Source organism: Eleutherodactylus coqui, chromosome 3, assembly GCF_035609145.1.
Source record: "Eleutherodactylus coqui strain aEleCoq1 chromosome 3, aEleCoq1.hap1, whole genome shotgun sequence".
Taxonomy (NCBI): domain Eukaryota; kingdom Metazoa; phylum Chordata; class Amphibia; order Anura; family Eleutherodactylidae; genus Eleutherodactylus; species Eleutherodactylus coqui.
In genome coordinates this window covers 136296977-136322665 of record NC_089839.1, presented here as the reverse complement: position 1 = coordinate 136322665, position 25689 = coordinate 136296977, and positions in this window count along the sequence as shown.

The window sequence follows — 25689 nt, the reverse complement described above, 5'->3', positions numbered from 1 at the left end:
GCATTAATGCAAGGTGCCGCAAAACAGTCCGAGCTGCAATCAGAGTTTGGTCTAGTGACAAAGCAGGCAGAGTACAGAAGTAATCCAGGTAAAGTTCAAGGACCTTGCTAGGTGACTGAGGTAAACTCACATCAATACTCGGGCAAGGAGGAGGATCCCCAGCTCAGCTAAATAGTAGGGCAATAGCCTATTACCCTGCAGCTGGGCTGAAAGCACTAGGGAGGATTATCTCCTGCAGTGCTGATGGAAAGTATCCAGCTACGAGCCCATTCATACAGGAGGAGCAGAGCGATGCCCACGTCTGCCTGGGACAGCAAGAGGGCGGCAGACACGGATAGCCAGCCTAACAACTACCTTTTCTGTCATTCCCCCAGTATCAGCGCTGGAAGCCGCCGCTCAGTGCACTGAGCAACTTTACTAACTAGTCCTCCCATTATAAAATTAGAACGGGCAGACTACTTAGCAGCATCGCTCAATGCATTAAGTGGTGTTTTTCAGTGCTCACACTGCGGGAATGATTGGGAAGGTAAATATAACATTTATATCTCTGGACTCAATGGTCAGCTACTTTTAGCCCATAAGCTCAGCTCATAGGACTAAAAGTAGGTGACAGATTCCAATCCAAATAGCAAGAATGTGACTGTGCAAATATTGTAACAGTATGCCGCATTGCCGGCATTTGCTATTGCAGGTAAAATGTTATAACTGATGCCGACCTCCAAGAGCAAATACTGGCCAGACCATTGTTCTACTGCCTGGTGGCAAGCCTAGTGTCCACATAAACACTTGTATCCCCCTATGGTGTAGCTCGCCACTGTATCAGCTCTGATATAGAAGACACAACCTTTGTTTGAAGGGACCTGTCAGCTTGCAGTAGTGTTAGAATGGATGGGAGGATCACGCATCCATGATGAGAGCCACAGTGTCAGAAACAGGACCTGAGCAGTGACGTCTTGTAAATATGGGTGCCCAGTATTAGTTTAGTCTGTGCTCCAAATTATGTAGTGGTATACCACAGAGAGTTCAAGTGTCAAAAGTCACAACATCTATCCAAGCTATGCAATGCTGGCATTTTCTCAGTTTAGCTCAATGTTGCAGTTTATTTGATTTATATGGTTTTCTACAACAGAAAGGCTTAAAAGTGTCATAACTTAGTAATAGCAATCATCATGGAGTGGACAGGGTGTTGGCTCCAGTCATTACAGACAACTCACTTTCATCATGAATACATTTGAATGCATCAGATTAGAGGAAGTTAGGCCAGTTTCACATCTACATCGGAACCTCCAGCCATGGCTTCCATCACAGATCCAGGTCAAAATACCAGATGCATGCACCATCCAAAATCCGGGTAGCTGGGCAGAAAGTGGAGGGACCTCATTATAGTCAATGGAGTCCACCCAGCGCTGTTTGGTTCTGTCCAGAGACGAAGCCGTTCGGCCATGGGGATTCCCCTTTCCTGCTCCCTGAACTGAGCAGGAAGGTGGAATCCCCAACACAGATGTGAAAGCACCCTTATTCATTTTTGGTACTATTAGTCACATGAGCTATTAGATTCCACATTCTTAACTGACTGGTAAAAGCTGCCTCAAACTAGTATGTTGTGCTTCTTAGTGACTCCTAGTAGTCTTCTACAATGTCTTAACAATCTTGAGGGTGCATTCACAGAAGACAGAGTAATCTAATATTTAATCTTATAAACCAAATTCTTCCTTCATCTCACATTCAGCACCCAGTTGTTAATTTCTTGGACAATGTGGAGGCTGCAATGTGTGTCTTATCTAAATAAGGCTTCATTCACACGTCCATATTTAAGTCAGTATTTTGCATTAGTACTTTTAAGCCAAGCAGTGAGAGGAACAAAAAGAAAATAAGAGTAATGGAAAGATTTCTACATCTTTTATATTTTGGACTCATTCTTGGATTGGCAATACTGATATGCTGAATAAAGTACACAAGTGTGAAAGGCCTGGTGGTGAAATTGGTCTCCTTTTTTACTTTTGTAATATAGATAGAATACAACGCCAACTGATTGTATTTCCAGTTGATGTTGTGTATTGTATAGAGGCTCTCAATGTCTATATGTACAAGAAATGCTCCAGTAGGGACGCTGATGTCATGAATTTTAGAAATCACATCTTTAATATCCTGTAGATATGAGGGCAAAGAAAGTAGAAAGGACCTAAGTGTCAATATATACACTGATATTCTGAGTCAGATTGCCCGAGACAATAGGGTCTATTGTAACTTTTTACTATTACTAACGTGTGGTAATACAACTCATTTATATATGTGGGCCTCATGAATAAAATATTTTCCATTGCAGCCAATAAGGTCACTGCTTTTATTATATAGTTTGTAAGAGCTGTATGGTTCTTATAGTTGACTGCTAACATAAAGTTATTCCCTATCCACAAGGTAAGGGATTAGAGATGAGCGAACGTACTCGGATAGGCACTACTCGTCCGAGTAATGTGCCTTATCCGAGTACCGCTGTACTCGTGCTCAAAGATTCGGGGCGCTCCGCTGCTGACAGGTGAGTCGGAGCGGGGAGCGGGGCAGATCGGCCGGGAGAGAAGGAGAGAAAGATCTCCCCTCCGTTCTTCCCCGCTCTCCCCTGCAGCTCCCCGCTCCGCAGCGCGTCCCGAATCTTTGAGCACGAGCACAGCGGTACTCGGATAAGGCACATTACTCGGACGAGTAGTGCCTATCCGAGTACGTTCGCTCATCTCTATAAGGGATACCTTTCTGATGGGTGGGGGACCAATTATTGTGATCCCCACCAATCCTATGGGGTTCTGCTCAGTTCCAGAGTGAAAGAAACAGAGTTCGCACAGCTCTTGAACTTGACAATCTCTGGTGTTGTCATTGAAGTGAATGGAATGGTGGCGTGCCTGCATGACCTCTGCTCTATTCACTCAGACACCAACCGGACCCCATCTCAGGTTTGTGCCATTGGTTGGACCCCCACGAATTACAAACTTATGCTTTTTAATTAAACAACTTTTTTATGTATGAGGCTCAGTATATTTCTTTGATTACCTACACTAGACTGGATACAGTTATATCTTCTTATCTGCAGGACAAGGTCTGTATTGGCTTTTAAACCCTGGAATTAAATAAGCAAGTTCTTATCCACTGAGGGCAAAAATCGTAAAAAGTGATCAAAATTAAAACACAAATTATAAAAGAAAGTTGTAGAGCTTTTCAGGAAAGATCAGTTGATGTTGCATGTACATCTGTTTTCTCTCAGAAAGTAAATGTAACATCAGCTGATCTTCCCTGTGCTATTGGAGAAATAAAAGAATGCAGGTCTTCTATAAGCAGAGGGATGGTGAGGGAATACCTAGCTAACTTAAATAAATTCAAGTTTTTAGGTCCAGATGAATTACATCCTTAGATACTAAAGGAAGCAGCAGAGGTAATTGCTGAACCATTCACCGTAATCTGTGAAAATTCCTGGAGAATAGGAAAAGTCACAGAAGATTGAAGAGGGGCAAATGTTGTCCCTGTCTTTAAAAAAGGGAAGAAGATGGACCCAGGAAACTACAGACCTGTGATCCTGACTTCTATACTGGGAGAGATCTTTGAACAAATTATTAAACAGCATGTATGCAAGTACTTGGATAAAAATGGAGTAATTAACCAGAGCCAGCATGGGTTTCTAACAAACAAGTCATGCCAGACTAATCTAATTTCCTTCTATGAAAGAAGGGTTGATCAGGTAAATGCAGTGAATATAGTATATCTTGATTTTAGTAAAGCATTTGAAAAAGCATCTTATGCCATCCTTATTGAAAAAATGACCAAATATAGGATTGACAAGGCAACTGTTAGGTTGATTCACAACTGGCTAAATGATCATACTCTGAGTGGTCTTAAATGGCTGCACATTCAACTGAAAGAATGTCTTATGTGGGGTACCATAAGGCTCTATATTGAGCCTAGTGTTCATCATTTTTGTAAATGATCTGGAGAAGAGAATTGAGGCAAGACTGATCAAATTTCCTGATTACACAAAGGTAGTATGGATAGCTAACACTAGAGAAGAGAGAGAGAGGATTCAAAAAGATCTAGATAAGCTTCACAGTGGGTAAATACCATTTTAAGTCCTACATTTGGGTAAGAAAAATGAAAAAAGCACATACAGAATGGGATCAGCACATGTAAAAAAGACTTGGGCATACTAATAGATCACAGACTGAACATGAGTCAATAGTATGATGCAGCAGCAAAAAGGCAAAGAGAATTCTGGGATGTATTAAGAGAAGCATAGAGTCTCTATCACATGAGGTTATTATCCCCTTCTAGCCTTTCTTAGTCAGACCACATATGGAGTACCATGTAGAGTTGTGAGCACTCCAATTTGAAAAAGACATTAAAAAACTGGAGCAAGTTCAGAGAAGGGTTACCAGGATGGTGAGCAGTCTGCAAATCATGTCCTATGAGGAATGGTTAAAGGATCTGGGAATGTTTAGTAGTGGCCCAGCACATCATCCCGGTCCCTTCTATAAATGTCATACATGTTTGTCTTAGGTTGATGCACTGTGCAAAATCTATCTTGTCATTTTCAGTGTGTGTGTTGCACAGCTGGGGCGCTTGAGAGGTTAACTTTAATAAAACCAAAGTCTGCATCTAAATGTATCAAATCTGTCATGTCACGTGCTGTGAGAGAGGGTATAAATAGGAGTGATTGAGAGCGGGAAAGGAGTTGAGTTGAGTAGAGTTGAGTTCTATCTTCTGGAGTAGCAGGTCTTCCATGTTGACTGCCACCTAACACAGAGCCACATGGAAGTACCTTCAGCTTCCTTGTGGTGAAGATGGAAAAGGAGGAGAAATTTCCTGTGATGTCTGAATTCTGGATGTGAGTGGAGTGAGTCCCCAATAGTGAGAGGTACAATTGTAAGTGTTTCCTCAGACAAGGCCAGTGCAGAGTTACTACCTCTCTGTCTAATATACCTACAGGGCCGTCCAGAGCTAGGATGCCCGCGTAGAGGTACACCCTTTAACTGTCACACCCACGCGTTTCTGAGTCAGGGTGGAGGTACTGCAAGAGAATAATCTTTATTATGTTTGAAAGTCATTTGCCTGCACTGTAAAGTCTTAAAGTGAACTGCCTTGTGTACTCTGTTCAAGTTTTTAAGTAAAGGTTTATGCCAGGCCCTAACCATTCCTAGGGACCCGTGTTACTCAAAGACTGTTTTGGTCTCTCTATTGAATGCTGCAGGACCCCGTTCTCTGGCGTCACTTTGAACAGGATCAATACTTCTGCGCCACTCATGTTAAATCGACTGTTTATACTGTTGTACATTTTCAATGGGGCTGTGCAAGATGGCGCTCACTGCAATATGCTTCTCTCTCACTAGTTCACTCCCGCCAAAAAGTTCCCGCCAAAGGCTTTGGTGCCACAGGGACTATGCCCTGGCTAGGTGAAAAGTAGGGGGATGACTCCTCTACTACAGTGACTTGCAAAAACCCTAAGGGGGCGGAGTTATCTCCCTCTGCAGATTCCTTAGGCCAGAACATTGCTAACTGTCAAAAGAAGAGGATGGATTCCACACATAAGCGACAGAGACTATGCCCAGTCCCAGTGGCTACAGTGGAACTAGTTCCGAGGAGGCAGCCTTCATATTGGGAGGAGGACCCACAACTAATATGGCTCCCCACGAACGCAGCGCACGTGGACATGGAAACTACAGATTAGCTTGCAAAACAAAAGACTTAGAGGAGACTTAATAGCTGTCTACAAATATCTTAAGGGCTGTTACAGTACACAGGGATAAGCCAAATTCTCATTTGGAAAAGGAAAGACTAGAAGCAATCGGATGAAACTGAAGAAGAGATACAGATTAGATATAAGAAAACATTTCTGACAGTGAAGGTGATCAATGAGTGGAACAGGTTGTCGTGGGAGATGGTGAGTTCTCCTTCAATGGAAATCTTCAAACAAAGGTTGGATAGACATCTCTCTGGGATTATTTAATGAATCTTGCATTGAGCAGAGTGTTGGACCATATGATCCTAGAGGTCACTTCCAACTCGATTAATTCTATGATTCTACCTTCTCAATGCATCAGCAACAGTACATGTACATCGAATGTATATGAGGCTTGTATGCGTTAGCTCAGAAGCTGAGCCCATTCCATAAACAGTAAATGCCAGCTGTGTTACACAGCTGACACTTGCCTACACTGGCTAGGATTGGAGTTGACCACAGCATCTAAGTAGTTGAACAAAAACCTGGGGCTACCTCAATCATCCAGTTGCCTTCCCTTGTAATGCAATTTTGAGGTGTCAAATCATAGTTCTGGCAGTTGAAGGCCTAATGAGGACCTCTTGGCCTGTATTTGTGGCATACGTATTACATCCTGCCTATGGCGGGGCAAAATAAGATGTAAGCTGACTCACCATACACTGCAGTACATAAATATTACATTTTTATTGTGCAAATGATCAAGTGGCAATATCAGGAGTCTACAGGCTATGAGCTTAGAGTATGCTTAATGTCCAATGTTAGGAGAGAGATCGGACATAAGTTTGTAGAGATGTTGGGATGCCAGTCTGGTTTTGGAAAAGTGATTATAGTTGCCTTCAGTATTCCTTCCTGAAATTGATTTTAGCAAGACCCAGCCTGCAATTACAAGCACTAGCCTCCGTTCCAATCCAATCCCGGTTTATTTGTGGCGCTGTCAGCAGGTGCCCATTCAGCTGATCTAACGCTCAGGACCTTGACCAATCAACTATTGATGAACTATCCTGAGGATAGGTCATTAATAGTAATTTTGCCAGAAAACCCTTTTAAGGTATTGATTGGAAAAGCTGTCTGGGCTAGGTGATTTGCCTAGTTTAAGCAACTGGATAGTTCAGTGAAAGGTTCATTTAGAATTTGAAGTTGGTCTGGGGAAAAAGAGGGTAGATTGAGAGTTTGGAGGAAATATCGAGTTTCGTTTGAGTAGGATGTGGAAAGTTAGGAACAAGTGCATACATATTATAGAGGTTAACAATGCGGCTGCTACGGGGCCCATGATAAAAGGTGTCCCAACATGGTGCCCTGCACTGATTTTAGCTACCTTCTTTACTAGGTGGCTGAAACCAGTGCAGGACTGCCCTCTCCAGAAAAATTTAATTGATCGAAAACAAAGGGACGGGGAATTGTTTTAAGGGTCATGCATGGAAAGGGAGTAGGGGAGGAAACAAATATTAGACCCTTTTGTTCTGGGTGCTAAAATCCAGTACTTAAATACGGGGCCCATTTTGATTCTTTATATAGGTTATGGTCAAGTTTTAAGTTGCATAAAATACAGTAAAAATTACTGAATTAATCTGCTCTGTTCCGGGATTACAGAATTTTATCTGCAGTTGTTTGTACAGATGGGACAAATTTTATAGCTCCCCTTCCATCTCTGCACAGGGCTGGATAACTTCGCTTATAAATACAGTAGTTTAACAAAAGCCGCAGGGCATCACAAATCACATATCAGGGGTAGATAATATCTATTTCATACAACCCATTTATATAACAAAAAGTCCCTACTATAATATATATCAAACAGAGGAAAAGCAAACTGGAGTGCAGGACTTATAAAAATATATATATATTTATTACATATAGAAAAGTCATACAAAGAAAAAACACAGAAATACACACAAGTATAAAAACACATTAAATCTAAAAAATCTCCACATAATGATATGAATCCCTGAAAGCGTAACACAAATCCAAATAGATGTATACCACTGGATATGTCATGGGCAATAGCCATTAATGCATCTCAATTATCTGATGGGCAGTATGGATGAATAATTGGGCAGTGTAAAAGGTTCTTAAAGGGGTTGTCCCGAGGCAGCAAGTGGGTCTATACACTTCTGTATGGCCATAATAATGCACTTTGTAATATACATTGTGCATTAATTATGAGCCATACAGAAGTTATAAAAAGTTTTTTACTTACCTGCTCCGTTGCTGGCGTCCTCGTCTCCATGGAGCCGACTAATTTTTGGCCTCCGATGGCCAAATTAGCCGCGCTTGCGCAGTCCGGGTCTTCTGTGTTCTTCTATGGAGCCGCTCGTGACAGAGAGCGGCTCCGTGTAGCTCCGCCCCGTCACGTGCCGATTCCAGCCAATCAGGAGGCTGGAATCGGCAGTGGACCGCACAGAAGAGCTGCGGTCCACGAAGCAAGAGGTTCCCGGCGGCCATCTTCACAGGTAAGTATAGAAGTCACCGGAGCGCGGGGATCAAGGTAAGCGCTCCGGTAAGCTGTCTGTACGTCCCTGCATCGGGGTTGTCTCGCGCCGAACGGGGGGGGGGTTGAAAAAAAAAAAAACCCGTTTCGGCGCGGGACAACCCCTTTAAGTGTCTGACAAGTCTCTTTCTTTCCCCTTGTGTAGCTGTATCTCCCACTCCCACCTGCTGTCTAGTGCACATACAGATCTCACTCACATCCTATCATTAGTTCCAGTCTGCCTGACTGACAGATAGTACAGGAATCTCAGTTCTTCAGCTATCATTGTATTGGGACACAAGACAAGTGTAGAAAATAAATCGCTGAAATTTTTTAATAGTGTTCGATTACAAATATAATTTCTACTTAAAAATATATAGAGAGAGAGATTTGTTTGCAAGGACCAGCAACTGGGACTTTGAACCAGACAACTTTTGATCAGCCAGTGGCTATTTTTTAGGTGAGCTGAAACAAAATGATTAGCGATTATTGATTGAATTATTGCTCATTGCCCTGTTGGTGGCCATATTTACATGGAACAACTGTGGTTTGCATTCTTTCGAGTGATTATTCAGCCAATAGTCATCCCATGTAATGCAACCTTAAGACTAAATAACCAATGTTAATCTTATGATTTTCACACATATGTTAACACTTATGATTTTCTTTAAATGGAACCTGTCATCACGTTTGAGCCCTATAAACTACGTTATGAGGCTCAAAGGCGATGGACTGTGGAGTTCGAGGAGCTGTGTCTCATACTCACCAGGCATCCCGTTCCAGTGCCGTGTCCCCGGGAAGTTCGTACACGCCAGAAGTTTGAATCTTTCTGTGCACGCATCTCCCATTCATCTCTATGGACTCCATGTTCCATCACCTTTCAGCCCATAATGTAGGTCATGAGGCTCAAGTGTGATGACACGTTCCCTTCAAGGCAATTCATTATATTGTTATATTATATTATATTGACATGGAAGTCAATTGATGTTCTTTTAATTTCATTTTCAAGAAGCAATAGTTGTGACAGGGTGTGTATGAACAATTATTTGGGCATTCATTCATTCCCCGTTCTGTCATCTACCTTCCATTACTACTATTTACACTAGGGGATGTGCAGCTGACACGCAATAAAACGTGATCAATGACAATTTAACATTTGTTATTTGATTGCTAGAAATGTTTTGACGAATAATCATTAATGAACATTCATACGAACAATGACTCAGCCTGTGTAAAAGGCCCATAAATGTGGAAGTATGCCTAAGGGCTCCTTCACACAGGTGATGCAATTTTCATCGGCACGCATGTACAAATAGGCTTGCCACTATAGAGCAAATTAGCGCATGGGCTTTGTTTTTTGGACTATTCACTCCACGCTACGGCAAACGAGTTTGAAAAAAAAAACGTGTGAAGATAGGTTCTGTCCTATCTTTCAGGCATGTAGAAATAGACCTCATGTCAACAAGCATAATTATATTTCAAAATCCACGGATCGCACGCACAGGAAAAAAATCACAACATGCTCAATTTTTCTGTGGGTCCTGCATGGGCAGCTTCCATTGAAATCGATTGGAGCTGTCCAATCTGCAGCACACCTGCAGCTTACACTGCGAATGTGCCATGGATCCAGCGGGAAAGCAGGAGAAGATCGAGGGACCTGAACAGCCACGCAGAGGACCCGGACTGGTAAGCAGTGTCCTCTTGCTGCGGGTATAGTGGGATTCCACTGCAGGCTCCCGCCCGTGGACATGAGGTCTAAATGCGCAAGAATATTGATAGTGGAAACAAAACCAATAAAATCACTGGTTTTGTTTCGTTCCTTCAGGTGGCTAAGAAAATCACGGCTGGATAATAGGCCTAAAACATGCCCGATTCTTTAAATCCCTTAGGCCGATAATACCAGTTACTAAGGGCAAAAACACACGCGAGCACGCTAATACACTTGCTGCTATGGAGCTTATTAGTACATGAACCGGAGGTTTGTTTTTTCTGACTATTCAAACTCTGTGCTAGTGAGTTTGAAAAAAAAAAAGGCGGGAAAATAGGGCAGGACCTAGCTTTTCTCGCTTGTAGTATTACCGAGAATCCTGATAGTGGAAACAAAACCATTGAAATCAATGGTTTTATTTCGTCTGATGTTTATGGCCGCGTAACAGGACAAAATCACGCCCATCTGTTTAAGCCCTAAGGCATCTTTTTAGTAAAGCCAGTTAAATATATGTGATTGACCATATGTTGATTTCTATGACATTCCTTTCACATCCGTTAAAGTCACGTTACTATTTAATGTGTTCTTTGATCTTATAACGTCTTGAGATGAGCGAGCCTACTCAGTAAGGCAGTTACTCGGGTGAGCTGTGGGGTGAGCGGGGGGGAGCGGAGAGGAAGGAAGAGTGAGAGAAATCTCTCTTTCCCCCGCTCTGCTCACCCCTGCAGCCCACCCAAGCCTGCTCGGATCACTAAGCAGTTACCCGAGAAGAGCGATGCTCACTTGAGTAACTGCCTTATTGAGTAGGCTCGCTCATCTCTAATAACGTCCATTTAACCTATAGGTTCATTTCTCAGCACTTGCTGGTTACTTGTCTTCACTTCTTTTATGGGCCAACTGCTGGCCAAAACTTGTTTATGTGAAAATTCAAATATCTTTAAAAGAAGCATCTTGGATATTGTGACTTACAGATGTGAGAGTGAGTGTATTCAGCTGTATGATGTCAGCTTTCTGAAAGCAGCTGCGATGGACCCGTAGCCAAAAGGTCAGAGAAAATAACGCACCTCTTTATCCTTCTCAGGTTAATTCCAAGTTTGAGATATGCATATTACTTCCAGAATAAGTTCGCTTCATCTCCAAGGACGTTTTTATCCCTTTCTCAAAACAAATGAATTCTTTCAAAGTATAGCTAATGGTATAAAAACAAGAGTATTATATAACACATTATGAGGAAATCCAGATGGTAAATAGTTTGATAATGAGAAGTACAGTATAGACACCTCCTCACACTCTCTAATGTGAAGGACTACCTTAGATTACAGTTTATCCTTCTGTAGTTCATTTTGACAGTAGCCATATGTTTTTACTACTTACTAATTGAAGAATTCTGTCAGTTAAAGCTTATGCAAAATATACATTATAGAAGTTTTCATTACAGGCAGAATCAAAGTAACACCTCTATTATAAAGCTGGGTTATAAAAAAAGATAACAAGGACAGCGCCTCAGCCCTAAAATATGGAGAAAAATGTTGTGAATAAAAAAGTTGTAGATAAAAAAGGAAGGACACACCTGGCGTATATAGCACTACCAGGAACAGCGGAAAAAAATTGAATGATAGGAGAGACACCCTGTCCGGAGGACATCAAAAGGAGAGCAGATGCAGAGAGAACTGTTGTACTACATGGGTTTGCAGCAGCACGGCTCCACAAGAGGTGGTTGATTGAGCTGGCCGGGTGTGGATTGCTCCAGCCAGGCAATCCCCCAGGTCTGCTGCTCATATATACCAGCTCCTCTCTGTGGCTGCTGGTCTTTCCTCTGTTCAGTATGTTCAGTGTGAACAGAGTTATGTTCCTGTGTGTCTGAGCAGTTTTCAGTGTGTTCAGTGTGAACAGTGTTATGTTCCTGCATGTATGTGCAAGTGGTCAGACATGAGGTGCAAACGGTCATATTTAGTGTGTTTAGGTGTGAACAGTGTAATGTTCCTACATGTCTGTGCAGGTTTCCATATGTGTGATGTGAACTGTGTCTTTCTGCTGATTGTTTATCATCTAGGATTAGGTAGGTCCCTATATCCCAGTGCTGGGTCATCCTTTTCGGGACAATCGTCTGGCATGCAGGCAACTTTCCTGGGGTTAGTTATTTTGTTAGAGTAGGGACCCATGAGACAATGAGGAACCTTGAAGTGGGCTCGCGGGCTTAAGTATCTTGGCCAAAATCCGAATGAATACATCGTACATCCTATAGTTATTACATCTGGCTATGTGTGCAGGTATGCAGGTGAGTGTTTTGAACACTTGTCAGTCATTGGTTTATGTCTGTCTGCGAGTATGGAATCCATTTCACACTTCTGCGTTTCTGTCTGAGTTCGCCTGTTGGCATCTATGAGGTCTGTTTCGCAGTTCTGCGGTTCCGTTTGAGTCTGCCCTTTCGGCGAGTATGAAGTCGATTTTGTGGTTCCGTCTGAGTTCACCTGTTTGGTTGGTGTGTTTGACATAACACGAATCCTGAGATACCAAATATCTCAGACAAATATAAAAGACAAATAGTTGAAGAAAAAGTTCTCCTCTCAGAGGTCAAATCCATAGAAATAATGCAACATTAAAGGGCACTTACTTGAGGAGGGGGAGGGGGGGGTCTACGAATGGTACCAAAAGACACCCCCCTTGAGGTCCCAGGAGACAGGGTAGTATCAATAGCAAACGGTGAAAAGGTTGGGAAAAGGCCCAATTTATTAAGTATTGAACAAGTAACAAGAAAAAATATATAGAACTACAAACAAATATAGATGGGAAAGTACAGTGCAACAAGTTTCAGAGCTACAAAATGCCACTTGCTCAAACACATGTAAAGGAAAAATGAGGAAGCTATTACAAAGAAGATGATATAGGCGTTGCCTATTAGGTATCAATCAGGACACTGTATTGGTGTCCCAATCAGGTGGCATAATGTTTTCCCCCAAAATAAGCCCTACCCTGATTAAGCTGCACTACAAAACAATACTTACCTAGCAGGCGTCATCCAGGTGCTTCACACCACTCTTCAGAGTTCCGGAAACTTGCTTGCAGTTCTAAGCAGCCAAAAGAACATTGCTTCCTGGTAACGGAGTTAGTGAACCTCGCCTACTGGAAACGAGGGGTCTTATTGGTTCTCGAGTGCCACGGCTGAGCCAATCAATGCAGCACTCAATGAACCAATCACAGCCATTCAATTCAATGGCTGTGATTAGTTAATCGAGCACTGCATTAATTGGCTGAGCCGTGGTGCTCAAGAAGCAATCAGAGCCATTGCTTCCTGAAGGTGGAGTTTACGAACCCTGTTACCAAAAAGTGATCTTCTGTTGGCAACTGCAAGCAAGCTGCCAGAACTGCGCAGACCAGCGAGAGGGACCCGGGCCATACTAGGAAAGTAGCACACAGATTTTTTTCCGCAATTACTGCAGTGTTTTGAATGTCGTAGCAATCGTGGTATAATACTCTCATTGATTTCAATGGAATCCTCACAGACTTGCGCTCAAACACAATTTTTGAGCGCTGTCCGTTCTATTTTTTGCGTTTACCACACCTCATCAATGATGGGGAGTGCTAAAACCACTGTCGAAGAGAGGAACGCTGCCTCCAAAAGTGAAAGTAAAACTGTAGCAGAGCGCTTCAATTGAAATTGCAATGCTCTGCCGCTGTTATATGACACCCCCCCCCCCAAAATAAGACCTAGTGCCCCCTTTGGGGCGAAATTAATATAAGACAGGGTCTTATTTTTGGGAAAACATGATAGTTCCCAGATGTAGTACTCCTGGGAAGGTGTTTTTATGATGTATCCCCATCTGAAGCACGGAACACCAAAAACTCACAGATCTCGCGGGAACTAAAAGTCACTCAGGATGTGGAAGTGACGTTTTGCGCTCACCTGCAATGGTTGTTTGTTCCAACCCTTGGAAGTTATTGTTATCCAATGGACTTTATAGGAGGAGGTGTCGGGACTTGGTGGAAAATGACTGGGAGGAGCAAATAGCACCCTTATTGTGTTACAATTATATGAATAGGAAAGAGGGACATCAATATTAAAATATACATGCTGAATGATGGTTACAAGAGCCAAAGGAGGACTTATAAAAGCTATAAAACAGTTGGCTGATAAAATATCAAAAGCAAGGTGTATAGATAAATGAAAGAAACATGAAAATGGATATAACTATATAAATACTATGGGGACATGTGTTGATAAACTTATGTGTGAATAAAAATATAAGTATATACATATGAGTGTGTGCATACAAACATATACATAGGAATGGAGACATGTAGGTAGTGCCCAAACAATGTTTAAGAAAAATGTATATATAACGAGAAAAAATATATTAAAAATGTTAAAATGGATTTGTTAATAGTAATGTAAAATTGGAAAAATAAAATAAAATTAATACTTTAAATGTTTTGTAAAACTTAATTTAAAGCATTGGGTGTCAAATTGTTTAAAAGAAAAATCCAATACATTTCTTTGGATTTTCGGCGTAAGAAATGTCTATTTGATATTTTCTCTACAGTGTGATGCACATTTTAGTAACTTCTAGAGATGAGCGAACGTACTTGTCCGAGCTTGATACTCGTTCGAGTATTAGCGTGTTCGAGATGCTCGTTACTCGAGACGAGTACCACGCGATGTTCGAGTTACTTTCACTTTCATCTCTGAGACGTTAGCGTGCTTTTCTGGCCAATAGAAAGACAGGGAAGACATTACAACTTCCCCCTGTGATGTTCAAGCCCTATACCACCCCCCTGCAGTGAGTGGCTGGCGAGATCAGGTGTCCCCCGAGCATATAAATCGGCCCCTCCCGCGGCTCGCCACAGATGCATTCTGACATAGTTCAGGGAAAGTGCTGCTGGTGCCGGAGCTGCTATAGGGAGAGCGTTAGGAGTTATTTTAGGCTTCAAGAACCCCAACGGTCCTTCTTAGGGCCACATCTAACCGTGTGCAGTAGTGTGGAGGCTGCTTTTTGCAGTGTTGCACATTTTTTTTTTTGTATATCGGCCGTGCAGAGCATTGCGTCCTGCAGTAATTTTACATTGTCCAGGGTCAGTAGTGGTGAGGCAGGGACAGAAGACATATTTAGTGTATATGGGCAGTGGGCCTTTCCAAAAACATTTGGGAAAAAAAATCTATTTGGGCTGCCTGTGACCGTCCTCAGTGTACTGGGTCTCTGCTGGGGGTAGTTGTCCTAATTCATACGCAGCCAGCTAAGTGTTACAGCAGGCTTGCGCAAAATTCTTTCCTGCCTCTGTGTTGCCTCTTACATCACCGCTGTATTCCTATCCACAAGTGTACTGGGTCTCTGCTGGGGGTAGTTGTCCTAATTCATACGCAGCCAGCTAAGTGTTACAGCAGGCTTGCGCAAAATTCTTTCCTGCCTCTGTGTTGCCTCTTACATCACCGCTGTATTCCTGTCCACAAGTGTACTGGGTCTCTGCTGGGGGTAGTTGTCCTAATTCATATGCAGCCAGCTAAGTGTTACAGCAGGCTTGCGCAAAATTCTTTCCTGCCTCTGTGTTGCCTCTTACATCACCGCTGTATTCCTGTCCACAAGTGTACTGGGTCTGTGCTGGGAGTAGTTGTCCTAATTCATACGCAGCCAGCTAAGTGTTACAGCAGGCTTGCGCAAAATTCTTTCCTGCCTCTGCTGTGCGTTCCGTAAGCGAAGTCAGCCTCCAACCACAGGCCAATAAGCGGCACATTTAATTACAGCGTTCTGTTTCTGCACTACTGGTAATACACCATGCTGAGGGGTAGGGGTAGGCCTAGAGGACGTGGACGCGGCCGAGGACGCAGAGGCCCAAGTCAGGGTGTGGGCACAGGCCGAGCTCCTGATCCAGGTGTATCGCAGCCGACTGCTGCGGGATTAGGAGAGAGGCACGTTTCTGGCGTCCCCACATTCATCTCACAATTAATGGGTCCACGCGGTAGACCTTTATTAGAAAATGAGCAGTGTGAGCAGGTCCTGTCGTGGATGGCAGAAAGTGCATCCAGCAATCTATCGACCACCCAGAGTTCTGTGCCGTCCACTGCTGCAACTCTGAATCCTCTGGCTGCTGCTCCTCCTTCCTCCCAGCCTCCTCACTCCATTACAATGACACATTCTGAGGAGCAGGCAGACTCCCAGGAACTGTTCCCGGGCCCCTGCCCAGAATGGCCAGCAATGGTTCCTCTCCCACCGGAGGAGTTTGTCGTGACCGATGCCCAACCTTTGGAAAGTTCCCGGGGTCCGGGGAATGAGGCTGGGGACTTCCGGCAACTGTCTCAAGAGCTTTCAGTGGGTGAGGAGGACGATGAGACACAGTTGTCTATCACTCAGGTAGTAGTAATTGGAGTAAGTCCGAGGGAGGAGCGCACAGAGGATTCGGAGGAAGAGCAGCAGGACGATGAGGTGACTGACCCCACCCGGTTTGCTACGCCTACTGAGGACAGGTCTTCAGAGGGGGAGGCAAGTGCAGCAGCAGGGCAGGTTGGAAGAGGCAGTGCGGTGGCCAGGGGTAGAGGCAGGGCCAGACCGAATAATCCACCAACTGTTTCCCAAAGCGCCCCCTCGCGCCATGCCACCCTGCAGAGGCCGAGGTGCTCAAAGGTCTGGCAGTTTTTCACTGAGAGTGCAGACGACCGACGAACAGTGGTGTGCAACCTTTGTCGCACCAAGATCAGCCGGGGAGCCACCACCACCAGCCTCACCACCACCAGCATGCGCAGACATATGATGGCCAAGCACCCCACAAGGTGGGACGAAGGCCGTTCACCGCCTCCGGTTTGCACCGCTGCCTCTCCCCCTGTGCCCCAACCTGCCACTGAGATCCAACCCCCCTCTCAGGACACAGGCACTACCGTCTCCTGGCCTGCACCCACACCCTCACCCCCGCTGTGCTCGGCCCCATCCACCAATATCTCTCAGCGCACCGTCCAGCCGTCGCTAGCGCAAGTGTTGGAGCGCAAGCGCAAGTACGCCGCCACGCACCCGCACGCTCAAGCGTTAAACGTGCACATAGCCAAATTTATCAGCCTGGAGATGCTGCCGTATAGGGTTGTGGAAACGGAGGCTTTCAAAGGTATGATGGCGGCGGCCCCGCTCTACTCAGTTCCCAGTCGCCACTACTTTTCCCGATGTGCCGTCCCAGCCCTGCATGACCACGTCTCCCGCAACATTGTACGCGCCCTCACCAATGCGGTTACTGCCAAGGTCCACTTAACAACGGACACGTGGACAAGCACAGGCGGACAGGGCCACTATATCTCCCTGACGGCACATTGGGTGAATTTAGTGGAGGCTGGGACAGAGTCAGAGCCTGGGACTGCTCACGTCCTACCCACCCCCAGAATTGCGGGCCCCAGCTCGGTGGTGGTATCTGCGGCGGTGTATGCTTCCTCCACTAAACCACCCTCCTCCTCCTACGCAACCTCTGTCTCCCAATCAAGATGTGTCAGCAGCAGCACGTCGCCAGGAGTCGTTGTCGCGCGGCGTGGCAGCACAGCGGTGGGCAAGTGTTAGCATGCCGTGCTGAAACTACTCAGCTTAGGAGAGAAGAGGCCCACGGCCCACGAATGGCTGCAGGGTCCGACAGAGCAAACCGACCGATGGCTTGCGCCGCTGAGCCTCCAACCGGGCATGGTCGTGTGTGACAACGGCCGTAACCTGGTGGCGGCTCTGCAGCTCGGCAGCCTCACGCACGTGCCATGCCTGGCCCACGTCTTTAATTTGGTGGTTCAGCGCTTTCTGAAAAGCTACCCACGCTTGTCAGACCTGCTCGGAAAGGTGCGCCGGCTCTGGGCACATTTCCGCAAGTCCCACACGGACGCTGCCACCCTGCGCACCCTGCAACATCGGTTTAATCTGCCAGTGCACCGACTGCTGTGCGACGTGCCCACACGGTGAAACTCTACGCTCCACATGTTGGCCAGGCTCTATGAGCAGCGTAGAGCTATAGTGGAATACCAACTCCAAGATGGGCGGCGCAGTGGGAGTCAGCCTCCTCAATTCTTTACAGAAGAGTGGGCATGGTTGGCAGACATCTGCCAGGTCCTTGGAAACTTTGAGGGGTCTACCCAGATGGTGAGCGGCGATGCTGCAATCATTAGCGTCACCATTCCTCTGCTATGCCTCTTGAGAAGTTCCCTGCAAAGCATAAAGGCAAACGCTTTGCGCTCGGAAACAGAGGCGGGGGAAGACAGTATGTCGCTGGATAGTCAGAGCACCCTCCTGTCTATATCTCAGCACGTTGAGGAGGAGGAGGAGGGGGAGGAGGATAAGGAGGAGGGGGAAGAGACAGCTTGGCCCACTGCTGAGGGTACCCATGCTGCTTGCCTGTCATCCTTTTAGCGTGTATGGCCTGATGAGGAGGAGGAGGAGGATCCTGAAAGTGATCTTCCTAGTGAGGACAGCCATGTGTTGCGTACAGGTACCCTGGCACACATGGCTGACTTCATGTTAGGATGCCTTTCTCGTGACCCTCGCGTTACACGCATTCTGGCCACTACGGATTACTGGGTGTACACACTGCTCGACCCACGGTATAAGGAGAACCTTTCCACTCTCATACCCGAAGGGGAAAGGGGTTCGAGAGTGATGCTATACCACAGGACCCTGGCGGACAAACTGATGGTAAAATTCCCATCCGACAGCGCTAGTGGCCGAAGGCGCAGTTTCGAGGGCCAGGTAGCAGGGGTGGCGCAGAGATCAGGCAGCATGTACAGCACAGGCAGGGGAACACTCTCTAAGGCCTTTGACAGCTTTCTGGCTCCCCAGTAAGACTGTGTCACCGCTCCCCAGTCAAGGCTGAGTCGGCGGGAGCACTGTAAAAGGATGGTGAGGGATTACGTAGCCGATCGCACGACCGTCCTCCGTGACGCCCCTGCCCCCTACAACTACTGGGTGTCGAAGCTGGACACGTGGCCTGAACTCGCGCTGTATGCCCTGGAGGTGCTTGCTTGTCCTGCGGCTAGCGTCTTGTCAGAGAGGGTGTTTAGTGCGGCTGGGGGAATCATCACAGATAAGCGTACCCGCCTGTCAACCGACAGTGCCGACAGGCTTACACTCATCAAGATGAACAAAGCCTGGATTTCCCCAGACTTCTCTTCTCCACCAGCGGACAGCAGCGATACCTAAACAATACGTAGGCTGCACCTGCGGATGGAAGCATTGTTCTCTATCACCATCAAAAACGTGGACCTTTTAGCTTAATCAATCTGTGTATAATATTCATCCTCCTCCTCCTGAAACCTGACGTAATCACGCCAAACGGGCAATTTTTCTTAGGCCCACAAGGCTTAGGTATATAATTTTTGTAAACAATTTTTATACGTTTCAATGCTCATTAAAGCGTTGAAACTTTCACCTGAACCAATTTTTATTTTAACTGGGCTGCCTCTAGGCCTAGTTACAAATTAAGCCACATTAACCAAAGCAATTAATGGGTTTCACCTGCCCTCTTGGTTGGGCATGGGCAATTTTTCTGACGTACATTAGTACTGTTGGTACACCAATTTTTTGGGGCCCTCGCCTACAGTGTAATCCAATTAATTTTTTGCCCACCTGCATTAAAGCTGACGTTACATCAGCTGTGTTGGGCACTGCAATGGGATATATTTATGTACCGCCAGTGGGTTACAGGGAGCCACCCATGCTGTGGGTCCACAGGGAGTTGTAACTGCATGTGTCTACTTCTAAAGAACCCCAGTCTGACTGGGGCATGCAGTGTGGGCCGAAGCCCACCTGCATTAAACATGACATTACCTCAGCTGTGCTGGGCAATGCAATGGGATATATTTATGTACCGCCGGTGGCTTCCTGGCACCCACCCATGCTGTCGGTCCACACGGAGTTGTAACTGCATGTGTCTACTTCTAAAGAACCCCAGTCTGACTGGGGCATGCAGTGTGGGCCGAAGCCCACCTGCATTTAATCGGACGTTACCTCAGCTGTGATGGGCACTGCAATGGGATACATTTATGTGCAGCCGGTGGGTTCCAGGGAGCCACCCATGCTGTGGGTGCACACGGAATTCCCATTGCGGAGTTGTACCTGCCTGTGACTATTTATAAAAAAACGCGGTCTGACTGGGGCATGCAGACACCTTGACAGAATGAATAGTGTGTGGCACATAGGTTCCCCATTGCTATGCCCACGTGTGCAGCTCCTGATGGAGGTGGCACAGGATTGGATTTCTCATTGCTTCTGTACAGCATTGTGGGCTATCGCCCCGCCCCTTTTAAAGAGGGTCGCTGCCTAGCCATGCCAACCCTCTGCAGTGTGTGCCTGCGGTTCCTCCTCATGGCAGACACACTTATAAATAGACATGAGGGTGGTGTGGCATGAGTGCAGCTGAAGGCTGCGCAGGGACACTTTGGTGTGCGCTGTGGACACTGCGTCGTGCCGGGGGGGGGGGTTAAGCAGCATGTAACCCAGGAGAAGTGGAAGTGGAGTGTCATGCAGGCAGTGATTGTGCTTTGTTGGAGGTAGTGTGGTGCTTAGCTAAGGTATGCATTGCTAATGAGGGCTTTTCAGAAGTAAAAGTTGTTGGGAGGGGGCGGGCCCACTCTTGCCTCTATTATGGCTTAATAGTGGGACCTGGGAACTTGAGATGCAGCCCAACATGTAGCCCCTCACCTGCCCTATCCGTTGCTGTGTCGTTCCCATCACTTTCTTGAATTGCCCAGTATTTCACAAATGAAAACCTTAGCGAGCATCGGCGATATACAAAAATGCTCTGGTCGCCCATTGACTTCAATGGGGTTCGTTACTCGAAACAAACCCTCGAGCATCGCGATAATTTCGTCCCGAGTAACGAGCACCCGAGCATTTTGGTGCTCGCTCATCTCTAGTAACTTCCTTATTGTGATAGTGGAAAAAATGCTTGGACACACTATGGAGCAAATAACCCCCTTGCAATAGTAAAGCGGTGTTGGTTAGCTCTAATTCATAGAGCATTAGGGGTTCACCCTATATACTGAAGACTACATGGACACTCAATTAAATAGATTAAATATGAAAACCCACAGTTTAAAAATTGCTTGATTAATTTTTTTTTTCCCATGAAGGATGTTGCCACAGCATTTACAATTTTGGACACCGCATTTATAAACCTCCCATGGTATTCCCAAAAAGTTATTTTTGAGCCCATTCTGGAAAGTATTATGGACAAGAGGGAGCTAAAATATTCTTGAGATTACGATTTTTTTGGAAGATTATTTTTGGTTTGTTAGGGATCTCCTCTAGCAGGAAAGGGCCTCCCTTCAGAATGCCCCAATGTTAATTTAATTTTTTTTCAGCAGGTGATGTTGGAAGCTGTACTGAGTTATAAAAAGGGTTTGAGAGTCAAAAGATCCTTTTTTCGATCCCCTTTAACACAGCTTGTCCAATTTTGGCCCTAAACCTTACTATATGCCGACAGAACCAAAGTATTGGGGTACCCTTTTACTCTAAAATGTTTGATTAAAACTTTAGATTGATCTTTAAAATCATCGTCAGTCGTGCAATTTCTGCGTATCCTTCTGAATTGTCATACGCTATGTTTACTTTCCATTCTTTGGCATGACAACTGGTTTAAAAAAAGTTCTATTTAAAATGGAATGAGATTTTAATATAAATTTCCAAGTCTATAAAAGTGAGAAACCTGTCTCACTCCCATCCCAAATGATCAACACATCGTCATTGAATATTTTGTAAAATATTATATGGGGGTCATGTATTTCCAACTCATGGGCACCTATATGTAAATTTGCGTAACACGAGGCAAATTTTGTCCCCATGGCTAATCCTTTAGTTTGAAGATAAAATTGTTTCTTGTAGATAAAATAATCATTGCGTAGAATAAAATGTATTTTAAAATTAACAATTTCTGATGATATGACATCAAATCTAAAAAAAGGCAGATTGCCTTTATTCCCTTAATATGTGGTATACTGGAATAAAGGGATTTCACGTCAAAGGTGGCCTGTTAGGTGCACTGTTTAGACACAACCTTCTGCTTCTGTGTCTGACAAATATGGGCATCGTCCCATTCACCCATGTTCCCTGAGCTTATATTCACTCTCTTCCAGCACTCCTAGGGATAATAGCTTCTGGTCTCCTGTTCAGCTGATGCTCCTTTTCTAATCAGCATTTTTATGGAGATTTAAATAAAGGAAGCACCTCATGGTGCTATATACTTTGGAAGAATCCCTGGTGTGCTGCTCCTCCATTTTCTTTTGAACTATACTCATAAGGACCCAAGGAGTTGGGGATCTATTGGAGCGTGCACCCCCTCAGGCTCTCCCTTTTGATGGTAAATCTGGGAGTGGATATTACTTTGCTGGTTTCTTTTTCCCTTTGCCCTTTTCTAATCAGCGTCCTATATAGCTGCTCTGAGCCTTTCAGACCTTGCTGCAGTGTTGTTGAGAGTTTGTTTCTATCACTTCATTTCAAGCCGCTGCTTCAGCAGTTACCTTGCTGTCTGCTTCTGTTCTGTGTTCTTCATTCGTGTACTCTGTGGTCTGTTTTTTTCGTTGTCAGCTTCTCTGTTTATCCTTGTCAGCTTGTTCCTCCTTTGTTTCTGTACTCCCCGGTGTTGTTCTATCTTTGTTCTATAGGTGTTCTGGCCTTATCGGGACGAGTGCTCGGTTTATAGGCAGGGGTCTCCTTCTCCTGGTTATCAGCTCAGGGCAAGATACCTTCCCAAGTTTCCATCCGTATACGGAGCTGTTCATCTGGTATCTTACCTCCCACGCTAGGGTTGGCTGTCAGCCGTGCTGGATCGGATCTTCACCTACCCGGTAGGTTGACACAGTGGTTCCACATCCACAGTCCTTACATGGCCCAAATAAATGTATCTTTCCAAAAAAAATTTTCCAATAGATTTAGAATGTGACTGGTGTCTTTGAGATAAGTGGGTAAGTGTATGACATATCTTTGTAAGTGAGTATTCTGAGAGTCCGTTTGTAATTGAGCCAACACCCAAAACTATGGGTTTACCAGGAGGATGGGTGACTCTTTTATGCACTTTAAAAAGCAAATAAAAATAGGGCACTTCAGGGTTTTGAATGCAAATAAAGTTTTTTCAGTTTTTGTCAGGCAATAGTATGATAAGGATTCCTCTTTCAGTTTTCTAATTTTTTGTAATAGTCTATATCATTAAGGATTTAAGAGGCCTCCAAGTCCTAAAATTCTTCATCTATAGTCACAATAAAGTCCATTTTGTCAGCATTTTTGATGACTATATCTTTGTTGATAGAAAGTTGTTTTAGTATGGATGTTTGTAATTTATTCAAATTAGGTCTAGAAAGTGGTTTAACATCACATATTCTATCAAAACTCCTTAAAACCTTCTGATATGAACGGACCTTTCTTTTTGACGGGATAAGATTTACTAACTAGAGATGAGCGAGCGTACTCGGATAAGCACTAGAGATGAGCGAGCACCAAAATGCTCGGGTGCTCGTTACTCGAGTAGAACTTTCAGTGATGCTCGAGAGTTCGTTTCGAGTAACGAACCCCATTGAAGTCAATGGGTGACTCGAGCATTTTTGTATATCGCCGATGCTCGCTAAGGTTTTCATTTGTGAAAATCTGCAAAACACAAGAAAGTGATGGAAACGACACAGAAACGAATAGGGCAGGCGAGGAGCTACATTTTGGGCTGCATCTCAAGTTCCCAGGTCTCACTATTAAGCCACAATAGCGGCAAGAGTGAGACACCCCCCCCCCCACACACACACTGTCAGCGTAAAGATCGTTCTCCTCTGCCACAGCTGTAACAGCTGTGGCAGAGAAGAACGATGTTAGCCCATTGAATTCAATGGAGCCGGCAATATAGCCGGCTCTATTGAAAGCAATGGGCTGCTGGCGTACGCGGGATGAATTGTCGGGAAGGGCTTAAATATATAAGCCCTTCCCTACAATTCATCCAGAAATGTGTAAAAATAAAAAATATATATATACTTACCTGGTCCTGGCAGAACGATGTTAGCCCATTGAATTCAATGGAGCCGGCAATACAGCCGACTCCATTGAAAGCAATGGGCTGCCGGCGATCGCGGGATGAATTGTGGGGAAGGGGTTAAATATATAAGCCCTTCCCTGCAATTCATCCAGAAATGTGTAAAAATAAAAAATATATATACTTACCTGGTCCCTGCAGACGGAGTTCAGCGCGGCAGGCTGCAGTTCTCCTGAACTGCTCTGAACAGCTGTGAGTAGTATTCAGCAGCCGGGGATTTAAAATCCCCGCCTGCTGAATGAGATGCCTCTGATTGGTCACAGCCTGACCAATCAGAGGCATCCCTTACTCACACCCATTCATGAATTCATGAATGGGTGAGTGAGGGCTGCCTCTGATTGGCTCAGCGCAGGGACAGCTGAGAGCTGCCCCATAGCCAATCAGAGGCATGTTTAGTATCGCGCTTCGCCCCAATGCTATCCAATGTTTCATCTCAGGCATAGATTCTCCAGCCTGATCAATTTTTGAGCCAAGGAAGATGAAGTCTCACACCACACGCATTCTAAAACCTCAGTGTCGATTTTGATTCGAATTTGGTCATTTTTTGCAGTTGTCATACTTTAAGTCTTCTTAAGACTTTGGTCTATTTTTTCACTTTCAATTTTAATCTTACATATCAGCTGCTAAAGTGGTGATAGATGCAAAATCTTAAACATTGAATCAGTTTTTCTTTAGAATTGGATGAATTTTCTATCTTTTGAGACAAATGGGTACGTTCCTGGTTAGCCTATTCAAATCTATAAATAAATTGAATAAGTCTGAAGGACAGGTGGGGCTGAAGGAAAGTCAGTCTGCAAAGACCTCCAAATCCTTTCTTTGCAAAGTGTTTTTGGATAGATTGAATATTCCAGCTCTATGGGCCTCGTCATTGTCTATCTCCTCATTGAGGGAAGGGATTTTTTTACGGAAACTTGTTCCTGCTCTCTTACCTTGTCTTCTCGGTTTGGTCTTTTTTTGTGATTCGAGTTTGTTGGGATGACTTGATAGAATTGGATAAACCTTGACCGCACAATTGGGAGAGTGCAAGTGTTGGGTTTCTCAGTGAATGATATATTATAGTTGAGCCTTGGAATAGTCTTGGGGGGTAAGGGAGGGACCCCTGGGAGACACAGGGGGTCCTAAAAAACTGGGGGAACTGGAGTAACATAGTATGTAAGGCTGAAGGGAGATAACATCCATCTAGTTCAGCCTGTTTCCATTCCCCCTTGTCGATTCAGAGTAAGGCCTTAGTCAGACGGCGTTTTTAGCCGCGATTTGCGCATGCGCATGCGTCCGGCGATTTTATAAAACCATTGCTTTGCAATGGTATCGGACACATGAGCGCTTTTTATGCGCTGGTCCGATAAATTATAGAACAGAAATCGCAGATCGCACCTATCTGCGATCTGCGATTCCTGTTCTCTTCTCTATATGCGCTCAATGGGGCCGGTGGCAGCAGCGCCGACCCCATTGAGAACATATAGAAGACAAATTATTCTTCTCTGCCACAGCTGTAACAGCTGTGACAGAGAAGAACGATGTTTGCCCATTGAATTCAATGGAGCCGGCAATACAGCCGCTCCATTGAAAGCAATGGGCTGCCGGCGTGCGTGGGGTGAATTGTCGGGAAGGGCTTAAATATATAAGCCCTTCCCTGCAATTCATCCTAAAATTTGTTAAAATAAAAAAAAATTGTATACTCACCTTTCCGCTGCAGCCGGAGTCCAGCCGCGGCCGCTGTCAGTTCTCCTGAACTGCTTCTCGGCACTATTT